This window comes from Nannospalax galili, unplaced genomic scaffold (assembly GCF_000622305.1).
Source record: "Nannospalax galili isolate Female #2095 unplaced genomic scaffold, S.galili_v1.0 scaffold1118, whole genome shotgun sequence".
Taxonomy (NCBI): Eukaryota; Metazoa; Chordata; class Mammalia; order Rodentia; family Spalacidae; genus Nannospalax; species Nannospalax galili.
Genome location: NW_008342011.1, coordinates 2,263,635 through 2,278,962, shown reverse-complemented (window position 1 = coordinate 2,278,962; position 15,328 = coordinate 2,263,635). Strand labels below are relative to the sequence as shown.

The window sequence follows — 15,328 nt, the reverse complement described above, 5'->3', positions numbered from 1 at the left end:
TAATAATCAGATATATAGAGATTAGAAACGCATGTGCATCTTAGTGTCAATTGTATTAAAAATGAATTTTTCTGTCTGAACTGTATTTTAATAATGAAATGGAGATCTTTTTTAAACTTTAAAACCTCACTTAATTTTATGTCTTATAGGGTTTAGACAAGAGTATAATACTGTATAACTGTATTAATTCAACTGTAAACCTAAAAATTTACAGCCAATTTTGAAAGAGATGCATCTTACCTCAGAAAATTGTTATTATTTCAATGCTGTTGTAATGAAATGATTCTTCTAAGTATGTGGTGATTAAATAAATAATTAAAAATAAAAATAAAAAAAATAACTGGGTGCTACCCAGCAGCATGCCTGGCATACATGGAGGCATTCCAAAGTTTGTTTTAAATGAATGGAAATAGGAAAATCAGAATCATCATGGGGAAAAGATATTTACCCTTGGAACCCTTATTGAGCTGAAGCATTATTATACCTATTTGAATTCTTCAATAAATACTTTAGACCTTTTAAATAAGGTATTCTCTTCCAAACTTTATTATTAAGCTTTTGAAGTGTATTTTAAATTCACAGTGAATTTTAGTAGAAAGCAATGGACTTTTGTTGCTTTTCCCCCAAGTTTTTAGTTAGCTTTGAAATTCATAACCTGTTACAGGTTGTTAACTGGTAAACATGAAAAAATGCTAAATGCTGATATGACTTCATATATTATTTTTACTATCGAAACAGTCTACAAATGTATTTTGAACTGGTTAAATGGTTTGACTGCTAAAAGGGCTTAGTGCACAGGCCTGAGAACCTGAGTTTGATACCTGGAAAACCCTTCAAGATGGAAGGCAAGACCTGATTCCACACGGTTGTCCTCTGACCTCCACACAAGCTCTCTGGTACCCACCCTCATCATATACACATGTATACCTACACACACATACACACACACCACTAAACAACAGACAACTCAAGCCAGACCCTTTGAGACGTGGAAGCAGGAGGGTGATCAAAACTCATCCTAAGCATGTTTTACAGTACCATGGACTTCATGAGATCCTGTCTCAGAAAACCAAATTAATGAACAAATGTGTAACTAAAAACAAAACAAAAACAAAAACAAAGCATTTTAAATTTAATATATTTCAAGCCAATTATAAATCCAGACAGATTGTATTTTCAAATATAATAGAAAACTCTACTGATGCTTTTTTTTTTCAGTGAAAAGCAGCCTAAAGTTTCATCTACATGACAACATATTTGATTCAGATTAATTATTGATGGACACAAGCTAATGCTGATGTTTTAGGTGCCCTTAAAAGTAGAGCACTGACTGCTCTTGCAGAGGACTTGGTTTTGAATCCCAGCACCTACATGGTGGCTAGCAATGATCTGTATTTCCAGTTCCAGGGGAATTCTATGCCTTTTCTGATCTCTGCAGGCATTGTGCAACAAAGGTGCAGTTACACACATGCAAGCAACACACTCTTAGACATAAAATTTTTTAAAAATTAAAAAATAAAAATAAAATGCTTAAAAAGTTATATTATTCTTGATAAATTTTGACAGGTTTTATCATGTATTTCATTATAAAAATTTTAGTAAGTCATTAAACTTTTATTAAATTAAAAAATATATATACTCTGTGACCTATAAGCATTTTAGACAATTTATTCTACAAAATTAGAAGCATCAGTATGTAGACATGCAGATATGATTATATTTACTAGTGCATTGTCCATTTGTAATCACAAATGGAGACAGTTCAAATAGCCATGTAAAAGGAGTGGTTTTATGCAAACTGTGAACTATTATATTAATCTTAGACTCATGCTGATAATTGAGAAAATGATATTGCATGACAATTTCATTTTTGTAACAATGTGTATGTATACATTTATATGTATACATTTATATGAACAGAGAGACATGTGCCGACCAGAATGGTAGGTATGAAGAGGTGGGCTTCTTTAATCTCTTTCTTCTTTCACATATGTTCATATTCTATGCAATCATATATTTAATCCTTTAACATAGCATAACATGTATTTTAGTGTATTATATTTTTATATTTTAATTAATAAAGAAAATGACTTCCTATATTGATTATTTCACCAAATGGAAACATAATAACTGGAGGAAACCTCATCATAATCTGAAATAAAAGAGCCTATTAATGGGTAAGTGTAGCAGGTCACCACTAGTGCCCATTCTATTGAAACCATGTACATTCAATCACGGTTTCAGCAGAAATCAAATGAAACAGTCACATTAAGATAAACTCAAGGGAGGGTTATTTACCTACAGTATAAAGGTTGGAGCCAGATGTTGACTAGGTGACTTTTAGGTAATTGTTCAGAAACAGAGGCTACCAACAGCTGAGTTAGTGTCACTTCAGGCTCAAAGATTTGAGCAAAGATGGAGGTTATTAGCACCCTAAAGAGAGAAAGGCTTGTTATAAACTGAAGCACTTTGATTAGCACAGTAACTTTTGCTCAAGAGGCACAGTTCACGCAAAGGAAGCCACAGGGAGTGAGCCAGGGTGGTAAAAACTCTGCACTCATTTCTCTCTCTTGTCATCTCATGCCAGGGCTCCCCATTGGCCAAACCCATCAAGAGCCAAAGAGTAGGAGAATAGATATTGCACAGTAACTATCTGGAATAAAATAGCCATTTCTTTTTAAACTAAAAAAATAATATAAATCAAAATAAATAAAAATAATCTTGGAAAATAATCTCATAAAACTGTGTTTTAAAAACATACTTAAGATATGAAAACACTGATATTCATTCTCTTTATGGGTTTATAGAATTGATTTTTTAAAAAACAGACCTAGGCCCAATGACAGCTTTTAATAAAGCCTGAAAAAGACCTGTATTTCACGCCACTGTCTACAAAAGGTCCTACTTCTTCCCAAATTCCAGTAACAGCATAGAACAGTACAAGTCAGAGAGTGGGTAGGGGAATGTAGTTTTCAGAGATGGGTATTGACATTCCATTCCAAAATACAGGACTTTAAGTTTGGTCTAGATGCTTTGAACAGTGTGTTGTTGGAAGCACATGTAATGAAGGTCAGGGCTTGAGGAGCTGACCTTTGCTGAGCCTCAGTGTGTCAGATCCAGGAATAGTCACTTAGGCCATCACTTACATTCCTCCCTGCAAATCTGCATCATGACCATTGTTTTTACCAAATAATTGATTGGTAAACTGAGACTCCAGGAGATTAGATAATCAATTGAACCTCAGGAAACTTTCTCAAGGTCACTGACACTCTAGGTTTAGATCTAGATTTCCTTGGCTCCATCAAAGTGTAGTCTGACTCAGGTGCAAAATGGCAGCACTCTCCCTGTCCCAGAAATATGCCTTTCCTTTACGGTCTTCTCTCTCTCATTTTCTTGTCTTCCATTCATTCCATTATATATTTAACAAATTTTTATTCAGTACTTTGTGCCAAGAATCATGCATAGTCAAGCAATATGTGACTTCCGCCTTCACAGATCTTTCAGCTTCCTAACTGTTTAAGGGAGCCAGCCCGTGCATTGCCACCGGTCCCAAATCCCTTTGCTTTGAGGTTCTTTGTGTTTCCATCTTCCCTTCCATTTATTATGACTGAGAATTATTACTTTGGCTTGTTTACTTAAATTATAGTGTAATGTAAAACAAACCTTTCAAAAGAAGTACTTTATTGCTAGTAGAAATGAGTGTTCTATATAATGTTGTAAGGAAGATGAAACAAGGGGACTATGTACAACTGTTTTTTTTAAAGGTATTGACTGATTTTATTGAAACAAATTAGCCAGCCTCCCCCACGAAGTGTATATGTAAGAATACATATTCAGGCTTATGTTTTTCGAGACTAAAATCATAGTATGTTCCTTGAGATAAGTATGCATTCCAGTTTTCAAATTTAAAATCGGTTTATATTAAAAAACTTTCATGTCGAAGACAAGTTGAAATAACTGTTCAAGTGTCTTGTTATCATTACAACTACACACCCAATATACATTTAACCCCCACCCCCCATTTAGACATACTAGTTCATTCTTTGGAAAACTCCAGAGTGGGTTAGTCAAATAACCCCATATTTGTAACTGAGCCAGTATTATCATTACCGAATTACAGTTGAGCCAGACATGCTGTCAAGAGAATGAGAGTGTGTATAAAGAACGTGCTGCTTCCTCTGATTTCGCATTAGCTACATTGCATTATGGATGCTGGGAACTGCCTACTAATGCTTTTGTTTCTTTGTCATCAACATGGGCAGTTGTCAGGAGAGTGCCTTTAAGTAGATTCCAGGCATGGTGCTTGGTAGCCACTTTTGATCATCATTTTTAAGTGTGATACACACATACACACGATACACGCATATATACACACAAATAGGCAGTCATGAGAAGGTACTATTAAGCATCCAAGTTGACAGTATTGGTTGTCCTGTCTGATCCTACACAATTTTTTTTTAACAGTTCTTGATCCTCTTTAACTTTCTACTTCTAGAAAATGAAGGGATGAGATCAATTAAGCATTCTTAGAGGTCACTGAGCACCCAGAGTCAGCCTGTGAGGCAAGCTGGCAAAACAGGAGCTGTAGCTCAGCCCATGCACTTCCACCATGGGTGAGTCTGTTTAGCTTTGTTGTGTTTTGTTAAAAATCCCAAGTAACCCTTACCATTTCTGGTTCCTTTTCCCCTATCAATAGTAGGGCCTTTTGTGTTGTAGTTTTGGTTTCATGGTGAGTTAGAGCTTCTACAAGCCACATAGACCCTGGAATGGTCAATAGTTCTTAGAGTTCTGCAGTAAGCATGTGATGTAAAGCATGAATCCCATGTTTCTGCTTGCTGTCTACATTGAAGCACTTAAGCCTATTCTTAATTTTCTCTTTGTCAGCTTCAAAGCAGGAACTCATACAGCTGCCCCCAACCTCTAGCTTTCTGTTGATTTTGTTTGGAAGGTGTAAATCTAGTAAAGTGTGAACTAAGGGCTCTTGCCAAACTGATGGCTGCATTTGTTCTTGTGACTTGTGTTTCCACAGCTGTCAGTGGAGGGGGTCACTCCTGACATGAAGTGGTTCTAGAATTGGACACGTGCTTGGGATTTTAATTTGGACTTTTTAGCACTTTGTGCTTTGAAGTTCAAAGCCTAGGAAATATAGTGTGTGCCGTTCTAAAGGGTGTTATTTCTTTTGGATTAACGTGTTGTGAATGAAATTGGTGCTCTAAGTAGAGCTCCTGGAAAAGTTGTTGCCAACAATAATTTTGACATCCCTTGTACTATATTTTAATAAGAAAGCAGAATAAATAAACAGAGCTAGGTGGTCAGGATTCTGTTAGGATGAAAACAAGTATAATTTCCTTTGTAATGATGAAAAGCAAACAAAAGCCCTGCACAAACATTTTTGATCAGCATTTAAAGACTGGTTTCCCAGACTGTTGCTTGTTTGACAAGATAGTCTAGGGTGAGATGGAAATGAAGCAGGAAAACAAATAATTACTGTGGAGAGAAAAGACTGAATTATTTCAGACCCATTAACTGCAAGAAACAGTGGAATGTTAAAAAATAATGCTGTAGGGTAGGTGAGATGGCTCAGAGCCTCTCCATCTTTGAGTTTGATCCTAGGAAGGAGGGAAATTCACTCCCTCAAGTTGTCCTCTGAGCAATACATGTGCACCTTGGTGCATACCTCTATCCCCCAACCCATCCCCGACCCCACTAAATAAAGGAATAAATGTAAACCAATTTAAAAAATAATGCTATTATATCTAAGTTTAGCAGTTTTTAAGATTATTGAACAGAATTTTATTGCATCAAAGCAGTCAGTCCACAGTGGTCATGTCGTCTAGCCATGTGAGGTCAATGTGGCTACAACTGGGCTATTGTCCAACCCTTCTTGACCCTGACCAACACCTCTTTTCTACTGAGTGAAAAAACTTCCCCAGAATCTTTCTGAAATGAGAGTTTATTTTTCTAATTAGTAACTCAGAAGAGTTCAAAAGTTGCTATTCCTGACTGAGTCTGTGTTTTCTGAAGAAAGAATGTAAATCAGATGATGAGGACTTGCTCAATTCACTCATTTAGTGACTGAGAGATTAAATTAAAAGGGTGCTTGTCCCTTGGCTCAGCATTTATTTATTTATTTATTTATTTATTTATTTATTTATTTATTTAATTTAGACAGTGACCAGAAAACTTTTTGAGGTTTGTTAGGAGGAAAAATGATTCAAGTGCCAGATATGTGACTTATATGCTATTTAGGAATTTCTAGTCATATACAGCTATTTATTGTACATGACAATCAAATATTTTCATAATTTGTCATAAAAGTTTATTATAATATTTTCTGCTTTTAATTTTTTATTAGTCTGATTTTAAAGAAGAATAAGATTAACACCATGGGTTATGTATGTGAATTTTTAGGAAGGAAATACATTTAAAAATATTTTTATGCAATATTTGAGAATTTCATATAATGAATTTTTATCATATTGAGACTCCTCCTCTACTTTATTCCCCCTTACTACCCCTGCTGTATTTCATGTCCTCTTTTATTGTTTTTTTAAGACCTAAGGAATCTAATTTGTGTGTCTCTAAATGCCCTTTGGTGTGAGTTCATTCCCTAGAGCCTGATCAACCTCCCAGTATCACACACTCTCCCTCTCCCAGCAGGTATCATCTGCCAGTAATTCCTCAGCAAGTACTGGGACTTTCTGCCGATTTCCTCCCACCCCATATGCTTGGATTTTGTCTGGCTTGAGCTTATGTAGGTCTTGTGCATACTGTCACAATGGCTGTGAATTCATATGAGTAATTTCCATGCTCTCTAGACAGCACTGTTTCCTCATAGTCACCCACCATCTCTGGTTCTTGCACTCTTTTTGCCCCCTCTTCCACAATGATCCCCAAGCCTTGGAAGGCAAGAGTTTGAAATAGGTGTCCCTTTCAAGGCTAAGTATTCTGCAGTCTCTTATTTACTGCACATAGACCAGTTGTAAATCTCTATGTTAAACACTATCTGCTACAAGAAGAGACTTCTCTGGTGAGAGTAGAGAGATGCATTAATATGTGTGTATAATGATAATCAATTAAGAGTTCATTTAATACTATGTCCATTTAACAGAATAATAGTAGTAAATTCTTCCCTATGGCCTATGACCTGTCTAGTCAGGTTCTTAGGCCTGATATCGGTGCTAGGTATGGGCTCCATCTTGTGAAGTGGGCCTTAAATCCAATAAAAAAGTGGTGGGTTATTCCTGTAACATTTGTGCCACTATCATGTTAGTGAGCATATTTTGCCCAACCTGTTATTATTGTAACTCACAGGGTTCACAGCTGGGCAAGGTTGATAATACTTTTCTTTTCTTGGTAGCATACATAGCACAGGAAGGAGGTAGTTTTATATCATTTATATTTTGAGATAAAGTAATATGCTATTAGCAATTGGCTTGTTATTTTATTACTTAAGATACCAGTTCCAAGACAGCTGCCTACAATGAACTGAATTTTTGGTTTAATACTTTAAACATGAATATTTATATCTATATACATTTGGTAAGTTTAATTAAAATTTTGAATTTGGGTTTAAATGGAAGAAATAAATTCTCATTGCATTAAACCTGATCATTTGTATAGAGTTCACTACATTTACCACTGTGATATTAGCTTCAGAGAACCCTTTTTCCTATTTATGTTCAAGTTTTTCAATTTGTTAGCAGTGAAACTCTCTCACTGAAAGAAACTACTTTGTTTAGAGGGAAAATGAAATGAAAACACAGATTCATTAATGTAGAATGGCTCATTTGAGTTTTGTATTCGTTCAGTCTTTGAAACAATTACTATAACTTGATATTTTGCTTCCCTCCTCTGGTAATGAAATGGGCATTTTATTTTAGAGAAATGTGAATATAAATTGTGTTGGTTAGTAAGCAGCTCAAAGAGCTCTTGAAATCTTACTTTAGAAGTAGTAGCATCATGTTCATAAACCTTGTTTTCTTTGTTTCTTTGCTCAATTTCTTTCCTATGTAAAACTCTTGGAATAACACAGAACAGAGTCAACAATCATTCTGGCAAGAACTGTTGATGGTATTATAAATATATTTCATATGTTTTAAGCCATAAGCATTTAAAAGAGTCTAATAGTCCTTGATTTTATAGAATAAATAGGGCTGAATATTGCTTGTTCACATTTTTTGCAAATAGATACTTCTTACTTGAAAAGAGAATTGACTAAACATGTCAGTTATCTCACAATTGCAAACAAAAATTTAGAAATTATTTCATGAAGTCCAGACTGTTAAGTTCAGACCTTATCTTCAAGCAGTTTTCTATTTAACATGTGTCGATTTGTTAGAAATTATTACGTGGGAGTTAAATGCCTTAGCCTTAAATATACAAAAGTCATTTTCATTACCTTAAAATGGAATAAATATTAGTTCATCTGACCAGTGAGTATTGGATAGTTATTGAAATGCATTTTGGAGGCAAAGTCACATTAGAAGTCACAACAAAAATTAACTTTCCTTATTTTTGTCAATTTCACTGAAAAAAAAACTTCCCTATTTAAGTCATAGATATGCTTATCTAGAAATGAGCACATATTGACATAAACTGACTTGATTGTTGGCCAGGATGGGAATTCTAGTTCCTACACCTACTCCCACTCATCCACCCACATCTATTGGATAAGTGCCTGGTTAAACAGATGGCCTTGGGGTAGACTCTCCAAACAGACAACTTCCACCTTCATTGATGAATGATGGATGAAAAGAGACTGCATCATGTTCTTGTGCTCCTGGTCAGGATGCTTTCAGTGAATAGAAACTATTTATTATTGTTCTTATTTATTGTTGGAGATACATTTTTGTTATAAATTAAAATGTGAAAATTGGAAGACAGCAGATGGAATCTCGGGGACCCCAACACTCACAGATAGGAAAGTAATTCTCAATCAAATAGGAAAATAAAGATTCAACCACAACTTGTAATTTTATAAATACATCAGCTAAGATTTCATCAAGAGATATGGGTGGATCTCTGTTTTTAGGCTCTTGTAACAAATACCTGATCAGTAGTTGAAAGGCTTGACCTTGGGGCAGGATGTTAAGCACTAGCTGCTGTTTGCATAAATACTATATCCTTTTTAAGTATGACATCAGAGGGATTTGGAGGTGGGAATAGTAGGGTGACATCAGAAGACAGTTCGATTTCTGATTGTGCCATGTTCTCAAGAAAGCACTGAAGGAAGACAGGAGCAGCACTGAGACAGCTCTGTACTTGGACAATCACATGAAACAGAATTTGATGCTCTAATGATGACATTGAAAGGAACTCCCAGGGCATTCGCTCTCCTTGCAGTCTTATGATATTCTCTTTAGTTTTCCAATAGTCAGTAAACTGTCACACACTTACTCTAATCCAGTTATGAATCTAGGCATGTATACTTCAAATGGTCTGTTGTTTATTGATTCAATCATTAACACAGATATTTACTCCTAAATTATGGCGATAAACGGTCTGTGGAAAGCACACAAAAATTCAAATGAAGTACTTCACTCCTCTTTCCTAAACAATTTATTTAACCTTTTGTTAACTCAGTTTTCTTCACAAGAAAGGAGGGTTTTGGCTGCTATCTACTTTCATAGTATTGCTGCAGAATTTTTTCCTTTAATAACATGGGATAAAGAGTGCCAGTGATACATAAGAATTATATGGAATAAAGCTCAGTACAGTATATATTGAATTCCATTTTATGGTTATTATGTTTATAGAAACCTAAGTATAACATTTTTATTAGTGTAGCAAATAATCTGCAGAGCAACTTTCAGATAATTTGAATTCTTTAATGAAATCCAAGTGGAATTTTCTTTCTTTTTCCTTTTTATTAATTATTTGACAATTTCAAACATGTATATAATACATTAAGATTACTCTCCCACTACCCTTTCTTAACTTCCTCCCATCTCTATCATCCCCTCCTCTTTTTACCAATATCTTTTCTGGATTCATGACTTTTGATTTTGTTTTGTGACCCATTTAGCTTAACCAGTGTCATCTCCATGACCATTGGATTGAGCTTTTTCACTGTAGCCCTGAAGTCACTAGTGGTATACAACTGCAAACAATGACCTCTCTCCTTGAATCTGTCAAAGGGAAAAGTTCAGCAGCGAATGGTAGGCTTCTTTGAGCCCCTCCTCTGTTGATGGGCTTTTGGCTCATTCCTGTGCAGACCCAATGTAAGCATTTACAATTTTTATGAGCTCATGGTTGCAATGTCTGTGTCTATCCGAGAAGATGGCATTTTGTAGCCCTTATCTTTATCTTCTGGCACTTACATTCTTTCTGCCTCTTCTTCCACAATGTTGCAGGCCTTAGAGTGGTTGATAGAAATGTTTTGTTTAGGCCCAGTGGGATTTTCTTATACTTACTTGCTTTCTATGAATAGGTAGGCTGAATAAATAGGTAAGAAGTCACATTAACATTTCTTTCTTTCTCCTAAATAAAGTTTATATAAAAAGATAATATGACTTATTATAGTAAAAGTTTGAGTTATTCTTACAGCAAAATGTGTTGAGATAATTTTGTTTGATGGTGTTTAATTTAAATTGTTATTATATTTTTTATTACATTGTCCTTTGAAATCATTGAAATTGCCTACTTAGCATTGTTGTATCTCTGCTGATAAAAATGAAGAACTCAGAAGATTAATTTAGATACAGTTGGAGAATAAAAGACTTACAATAGGTACTTAACTTTGTTATAAGGAAGTGTATTCAAATAGGCATTTGAAAAGAAAAGAGATAAAAGTAATAAAATAGACGTATATTGAAAATAGCCATTTGAAGAGAAAAGGGAGACAAAAATAGAGGGATATTTTAATTCTCATGTCATAGTTTTAAGACTGTCTTTGTATGAAAGTATGTCTGTTCTATGTGTGTATTTGAATAAGCTACATCATCATTACTAGTTTTTTCTTAAACTATTCTAGTACATTATGTTTCATATATGTTATTCAATATCACTTCTTTTGTCTTTTTTTAAACAGCAAATGCCAGTCTTCTTGGAGGAGGTGGTGGTAAGTCCTGAATATCACTACAACTTAAAAATACATTTTTATTACAATACTAGAAGATGCTTAGCAAGTTCTGTGATAGTTTAAAAATAGTTAATTTTGCTTTAGACATCAACTCCAAAAATAATATTGAAAGAGTAGTTTATGATGGAAATACCTTCAGTTTTTTTAAGTATTTTAACTGACTTAGAAATATGTTCAAAACAGTTTTCTTTCTTGCCAAACTTTGAGTTTCTATCTCTGTTTTAAGGGACACAGGCTGTAATGTATTGACATGAGCACATGTAGTTGATGAGAGTCACTTCTGTGAATTCTAAGATGAATTCTAAGATGTACCTCTTTGCTGTTCATGGTTTTGTAGCTTGAAATCTTAATGTGTCAGCCATTTATTTTGAAAAATACAGGAGAAATTACCTGTGACACTTTTCTTTTTTTATGTAAGGTAAGAGGAGAAGGAGAAAGTGATCAAAGTGGGAGGAGTTGGAGAGATTCCCCTCCTGTGAATTTTTTCATACTAGAATGTGGTAACTACAGTCTTATTTTTAGCTTAGGAAAAGGAATATTTTGCCATCACAATATGACACAGGAAAAAATATTGGAATAGAGTCTTATTCAGAAGGTCTGGATGCACATAAGTCAGCTCAGCTGTGCTCTCCCTCGCCCCTTCCCTTTCTCTCCCCTTACTTTGACCTAGTTCTCTCTTTTTATATACAGGGCAGAAATAGGATGGTGTACCACTTTAAAGGGTATCAAAACCATAGTGGCTTTAACAGAAGATTTTAGTGTAATTTTTATTTGGAAATTAAAGTTTTGTTCATTGTTCCTATGTAGAATCATTTTTTAGTGTGATCTTGAAAGTAAAATGAGAAAAAGGGGTTAATACAAAAAATGCTGTTCAGGCATCACATGTCACTGCATGCCTGTAGCAGGGTATTATGAAAGGAGTATGGGATTTGAAATTGGAATTATTGTACAAACAACATAAAAGGGCCACTTAATAGTCCCAATACTCCCCTTTAAAACCAATGGGAGTAATACCAACTTCCTAAAAATGTTCGTTGTGAGGATTTAACAAAAATATCTGCTACAAAGTGGAATAGTAGGGAATTGATAAGTGTCTATTTCTTCTTCCCTAAATTATTTTAGAAAAATAAATCATTGGAATGTTCTTGCACATCTTACTGTATTTTAAGAGACTTTATAACTTAGGAGATGGAGTCTCAGTAATTTTTCTCCTCTAGATCCTTTAAAATATATGAAGAAGACATTATTAAAATAAATGGCTGATGGGAGTGATTTTCTTACAAGACATACTAGTGTTTTAGGACACCTAACCAATACTGTTAATAGGATAAACTTAAAATTGAGTTTACATAAACACATTAATCAACTTAGAGCAGCAGACAATTTAGTTAGATAATTCATTTATTGTTTTTTATTATTATTTAAAATGATGTAACCAGTTGTATTAGTTAAAATCACTTTTGCTATTCATAATGGATAAGAGCTCTGAACAATTATAATTTGAAGATTAGAAATACAGTTCTATGTCATGTGAACTTACACACCACAGCCACATGGGGACTGGAATTTATGGTGATGCCATGGTGCCATGAAGGCTTCAAGCCCTTATTTTCTGTTCTTCCCTCCCAGTGCATGGCTTCCACAGGCTTTGTGAAAGCTGCTGGTTCTCAAGCCATTATAAATCAAGCACAGGTGGGGTGATCGGGAAAGGCAAAACAGGTAAAACAGAAGAACCCCCAAAGATGATTCAGTTTTCTTTAAGCAGATTTTCCTGAAATCTTACATTACACTTGAATTTGATCAAATAGTTATTCCTAGCATATAGTCTTTGATTCTCAAAAGCAATATGCTCATCAAAAAATTATTCTGCTTACTAAGAAGGAAGAAGAGAGAGAAGGTTGAGTAAACATGAGCTTAGGTTGTCTTCTTGCCATAGTGATTCCTTTTCTATTGACCAGAGTGTATGCATAACTGAGGCGAATAGAAAGAATGGCTGTACTGACTGCACCTCCATCTACTATGATTCCACTATTCCATGCAAGAAGGTACATCATGAATTCTAGCAACGGTCAGACATTCAGCTGTGTACGCGCTGAGGAAATGCTCTAACTCAGTTTCCTATTTTCATAAAGTGTATATTTTAGTGTTCATCAAATAGCTGATTTTGCCAAATTCATCATAATTTACAATTTCTGAATTTTAAACCTAGCAACTCAGAAATATCCTAAAAATATGTTACAAGTATTTATGATTTTTCTTTCATTAAAATAAGCCGTCAATGGGTTTAAATTCATTTACACACTTCTGGAGCTGTCAAGACTGCTTTCAAATACAAAATTGATATTTGGAAAACCACATTCAAAAATTAAATTTAAGCCAATTTCTCTATTTGAATTTTGACCTTTTGATTCTATTACAAATCGTTTGAATCCTCTCAACAGTATTTGTAAAGCCATGTCTCCTATTCATCCAATAAAGGGTAAATCAGCTATAATTCTCTTGAATTTAATCAATGAATAATTTTATTGAATAGGGTGAATATCCCTTCAAGAGTTGTAAATTGAATGATTATTTCAAATAACTTGATCAATAAAAGTTGCTACCTCATACAAAAATAATAATTGCATCTTAAGTGTCATATTCATAGCCTCAGGAGTGCTTGCCCCAATTCTGTGTACATGGTGCTGAATTTGAAATGTAGACAAAACTGTATTAGGTGTAAAAATCTTACCGTTTTATTGTTCCTAAAAGGAGATTAAAAGAAATGTGACATTCCATCCTCTCAGTTCTGACCTTGAAGTCTGAAAGTTACTTTATTGGTGTGTATTTTCAGCTTTTCACCAGAGCTCAGTCTTCCTGTGGCCTTTGTGATGCTGGAGGCAGTTCCCAATAATGACCACAGGTGATGTTGTCATACTGACTTCCCTCATGTCAGTTTAGATGCTTGGGGAAATCCACAATTTTTGTCTCAATTTCCTAGATATGTTAAAATCCAACAGAGATGCAGACTAATTTCTTAAGTGAGTGTACAGCTCTTATGGAAGGAGTGGATTCTATTTTTCAAGGAGTGTGCTGGATCATTCAGTTGCCAGCTTGACACACCTGGGAAGGAGAAACCTCAATTGGGGCGTTTCCTCTATTGGACTGGCCTGTGACCATGTCTGTGTGATATTTTCTTAATTGTTAATTTATGTGCGAGGTCACAGCCCATTGTAGGAGGTGCCACTCATGGGCTGGTGGTTCAGTGGTCAGAATTAGGGCATATGAACCTGACATAACTCAGCAGGGTGGGGATCATAGAGCCTTACAAGTGAGCAGGAAGAGGAGATGTATGGTAAATACATGGCATTGTCTTTGACACCGTGTTCACCTCAGATTAGTGTTATTATTAATTAATAGGGTTATTTCAGTGGCCAAAGGAAATAAGTCTTAGGGTATCTGATTGCTTCTTCAGTTACAGAGCATGCAAGGGGTAACATTTGAATGAAAAGACAGAGTTCTTGCTCCTGCCCTGCCACACTGTTGGTTCTTTTGTCCATGCTCTGCAGTTTTTAATATATGTCTGCCTTTTCTTCATGTGGACAGAAAATTCTGCTTGTAACAGGAAAATGAATGAGAAGACATGAAAACATGTGGCTGGTGTAGATGGTGCTTTCTAAAGCTTATTTTCATAAACCCCAAGCTGTATTGATAATTTGAGAGTACATGCAATGGCACAGTCTCATGGTACCCTTGGATTTCTGCCCAGATACATATGCCTGTTCTTGTGTAGTTGAAGGTCAATCAGTCTTAGAAAACATTGCATACATGTTAACTCACCTGTAATAATTATGTCTTATATGCACAAGGTTCTATAAGAAGTTATTTTTGAATATATAATAACATCATTTTAGACAGCCTTTTAAATTTTATAAAAAAGCACAATTAGTGGGTATTAGTACTCAGAATTAAAGAACTAATTCCTCAGTTCCATTTATATTGTTATATGATAGACAAGAAAACACTTTACAACCTATAACTTTAGATAACATCTTTTCTCTTTATGCAATAATTGACACAAACCAGAACCTGCTGATTGTGCCAGAGAAGGATCTTGTCTATGGGTTTTCCTTCCTCATCTGGTCTGTCAAATTACTTGAAGCATAATGTTAGACATTAAAAAGTGACAGTTCTTGACAGCACAAATTAATGTTTTCTTTAATGTATGACTTTTGTGATTGCCATCTTAATCATTTTCACATCTAT

The 15,328-nt window shown here is 34.8% G+C and overlaps 1 protein-coding gene across 1 annotated transcript in view; it reads left to right on the top strand.

Annotated features, from left to right (window-relative positions):
* Positions 1-15,328, top strand: part of Macrod2 (mono-ADP ribosylhydrolase 2) — a 2,130,377-nt gene that overhangs the window by 458,146 nt on the left and 1,656,903 nt on the right. The window contains exon 2 of the mRNA XM_029565754.1: positions 11,033-11,062. The gene's annotated coding sequence lies outside the window, so the exon portion shown is untranslated. The remainder of the gene's footprint in view (positions 1-11,032; positions 11,063-15,328) is intronic.